A 4,384-nucleotide genomic window follows, 5' to 3' on the forward strand; every position below is an offset into this window, starting at 1 on the left:
TCATCTTGAACTTGCGTTTGGGTAAACGTTATCTTGATATGTAATTGGTTTAAATCCATTTTTTATTGTTGTTTTATCGTCGTTTCTTCAAACAGCAAGCTCGCGTTAACTTTTGTTGTTTTCTCGTGATTTATACATTTGAATGTCTTAGTAAACAGTAAAAACCTATGAAATATAAATGATATTGCGTCGAATAATATGTATGTTTAAAGCAATATCAAATCGTTTCTTCAATTCCTTTCTAGCAATCAATTAATTGCTTTGTCTACATTTACCAAGTGCTAGCCCTATTTCTCTTTAGCTGTATGTTCATATATCTATTTATAGTAATAACATTGAATTTGAAGCAGGTAGGGAAGAAATTGAAGACTGGTTTAAAGACAACAAAACCTAATCTGACGGAGAGATGTAATGGTAGTAAGAGAATTGGGAGTATTAAAGCTAGAGATGCTTTTGATACAATTGAGACTGTTAATTCACCTATTGCTTTCCCTTTTTTCAAACTAAATCTCAACCAGAAGATACACCAGCTTCTAAGGTACAATTCATTTATTTAATCATTTTCATTTATATAATATAATATTGTAATATTGTATTGTATATTTGTGCACACACACACATTAGGATTTAGGTTACTAATTTCATATTTTTTGTTCTACTTACTGATGTATGGCTAATACAAACGAATAGTACTGCCTTTTGTTTTTCCTAATTACTTTCACGTTTTTATTTTTTTGCTTTTTTTTTAAATTTTTATATATTCATAAATATGCATAAAAATGCCCTCGAAATCTATATTTTTATAAGCCAAAAATATTCGAAATCGTTCAAAAATCGGTGATGAATGATAAATTTATCATTCATCAAAATGAGTGATGAATGGTAAATTTATCATTCATCAAAATGAGTAATTTGAAATTTGATTGATATGATTAGCATTATGATATGATTAACTGATTTTGGAAGTGAATGCTTATAAAGTTAAACTAATTTAATACCTATAGCTCATAGGCACATTAGTGTATGTGTGTGGCTATGTGTATTGGCTTTAATTTTTCTAATTGTGGCTAATGAATATCCAAACTGGAGTAGTGAAGTAGCTTTGATTTATTAGGTTAGAAACAACTTCTATAGAAAAGGAAGTATGTATGTAGCAACTTTTTTTGTCATAATAGGTAGAAGACAATTTGGTTTTGCTACTCGTATGGCGAATTTGTTGGTCTTTTGTGACTAATGTTACCTTGTTGAGATACTAGATGAGGAGGCTCGAATTATTTGAAAGTACACTCAATGAATGACGAAGCTTTAGCCTATAGATTTTGTGATACATGATGACGAGTTTTTTTGTTACATTGCAGCCTGGTCCACGTGATACGCCACTTCAATGCCTAATAAAGCGAAAATAAGAAAAACTTGATGTTTTGTCTATATCTTGCTGCTAGGCCATGTGAGTACAGATATTGTAATCTTTAAATGAAGTGTTTACATTATGCTTCCTTATTTGTTTTATTTATGACATGTTATTGATTATTGTACTCTTCCAGCCAATAACCTTGTTTCTTCACCTTAGGTGTTGAAAATGTGCAGAGTGTTGAAGTTGGTGCCAAATGTGTTTTGCTGGATTGGTTTGTGAGTAAACTCGAATGGGGATTATTTGTTAGAAGAATCGGAAAGTAATTATCTTGATTCGTGTTATAGAAGTTCAAGTATGTATTTGAAACATGAATGTTTAGATCAGTTAAGTTAATAGTAAATGATACCATGAATTCTAATGTAGTATTGTGGTTGTAAATATATTTTTAGATCAGTTAGGTTATTAGTATATGATACCATGAATGATAATATTTTGAAGAATGATAACTTTTTTTTTGATGAATGATAACTGTTTTTTGATAAATGTTAAACGTTTTAATATGAATGATATCATTCTTCGTTTATCATTCATAAACTATTTTCATCATTCATCGGGTATTTTATCATTCATCGGGTTTTTTTATCATTCATCACGTTCTTTTATCATTCTTCGTTTATCATTCATCAGATATTTTTATCATTCATTTGGTCTTTTTATCATCAATCAGGTATTTATTTATCATTCATCACGTTCTTTTATCATTCATCAGTTATCATTCATCAACTTTTTTTATCATTCATTTGGTATTTTTATCATTCATCGGATAAGTTTATTATTCATCGGGTATTTTTTTTATCATTCATCACGTTTTTTTATATCATTCTTCATTTATCATTCACGAGCTATTTTTATCATCATTGGGTTCTTTTTTTTATCATTTATCGGGTATTTTTATCATTCATCAGATATTTTTTTCATTTATCAAGTTCTTTTATCATTCTTCGTTTATCATTCAACAGTTTCATTCATCGGGTGTTTTTATCATTCATCGGGTATTTTTTTTTATCATTCATCACGTTCTTTTAACATTCTTCGTTTATCATCGTATTGCAGATATTTTTATCATCAAACGGGTCTTTTTATTATCGATCGGGTATTTATTTATCATCAATCACGTTCTTTTATCATTCCTCGGTTATCATTCATCAACTTTTTTTTATCATTCATTTGGTATTTTTATCATCCATCGCGTATTTTTATCATTCATCAGGTATTTTTTTTATCATTCATCAAGTTTTTTTATCATTCTTCATTTATCATTCACGAGCTATTTTATCATTCATTGGGGTTTTTTTTTATATCATTTATCGGGTATTTTTATCATTCATTGGGTAATTTTTTTATCATTCATCACGTGCTTTTATCATTCTTCGTTTATCATTCATCAGATTTTTTATCATTCATCGGGTCGTTTTATCATCAATCCGGTATTTATTTATCATACATCACGTTCTTTTATCATTCCTCGGTTATCATTCATCAACTTTTTTATATCATTGATTCGGTATTTTTATCATCCATCGGGCATTTTTATCATTCATCGGGTATTCTTTTTTATCATTCATCACGTTTTTTTATCATTCTTCATTTATCATTCACGAGCTATTTTTATCATTCAGTGGGGTTTTATTTATCATTTATCGGGTATTTTTATCATTCGTCGGGTATTTTTTTTTTTATCATTTATTAAGTTCTTTTATCATTAATCAGCTATTTTCATCATTCATCGGGTATTTTTATCATTCATCGAGTATTTTTTTATCATCCATCACGTTCTTTTATCATTTTTCGTTTATCAGTCATCGGATATTTTTATCATTCATCGGGTCTTTTTATCATCAATCGGGTATTTATTTATCATCCATCACGTTCTTTTATCATTCCTCTGTTATCATTCATCTATTTTTTTTTTATCATTCATTTGGTATTTTTATCATCCATCGGGTATTTTTATCATTCAACAGGTATTTTTTATCACTCATCAGGTATTTTTATCATTCTTCATTTATCATTCACGAGCTATTTTTATCATTCATTGGGGTTTTTTTTTTTTATCATTTATCGGGTATTTTTATCGTTTATCAGGTATTTTTTTTAATCATTTATCAAGTTCTTTTATCATTCTTCATTTATTATTCATCAGCTATTTTCATCATTCATCGGGTATTTTTTTTTTATCATTCATCGAGTATTTTTATCATTAATCGGGTATTTTTTTTTAACATTCATCACGTTCTTTTATTATTCTTCGTTTATCATTCTTCAGAAATTTTTATCACTAATTAAGTATTTTTATTATTCATCGGGTATTTTTTTAAACATTCATCACGTTCTTTTATCACTTTTCGTTTATCATTTATCAGCTACTTTTATCATTCATTTGTTACTTTTATCATTCGTCTGGTCTTTTTTATCATTCATCACGTTCTTTTATCATTCTTTGTTTATCATTCATCAACTACTTTTATCATTCATTTGGCATTTTTTTATCAATTATCATGTATTTTTATCGTTCATTGATTATTTTTTATCATTCATCACGTTTCTTTATCATTCCTAAATCCACCATACTCCACCTTCCAATTTGGCATATTCCCACGCATAAGAGTATAGAGTAAAAGTATTAACTTTTATGATTATATTTGCTTCCCAAGCCATGTATATTTAACAAATATGAGATATAAATAATAGTCTTTGTTTTTCTTATATGATACTCCGTATCAGTTTCATGTTTGACACACTTATATAACAAATGATCTAATTAAAACGAGTACAAAGTTCTCCTGGCATACTTCATGTATAACAACATTAAAAGCTTACCATCTTTGATAAAAACATGCCAGATAAATAACTTTCTAATTCAACACAACCCACATACATTTTCGTGACACTTAGAATAAAAATCTTCTAATTAGAATAAAACATGGTCATTTTACATATTCTCAACATGGTCATTTTACATATTGTCAT

The sequence above is a fragment of the Rutidosis leptorrhynchoides genome, chromosome 3, assembly GCF_046630445.1.
Source record: "Rutidosis leptorrhynchoides isolate AG116_Rl617_1_P2 chromosome 3, CSIRO_AGI_Rlap_v1, whole genome shotgun sequence".
NCBI classification, from domain to species: Eukaryota; Viridiplantae; Streptophyta; class Magnoliopsida; order Asterales; family Asteraceae; genus Rutidosis; species Rutidosis leptorrhynchoides.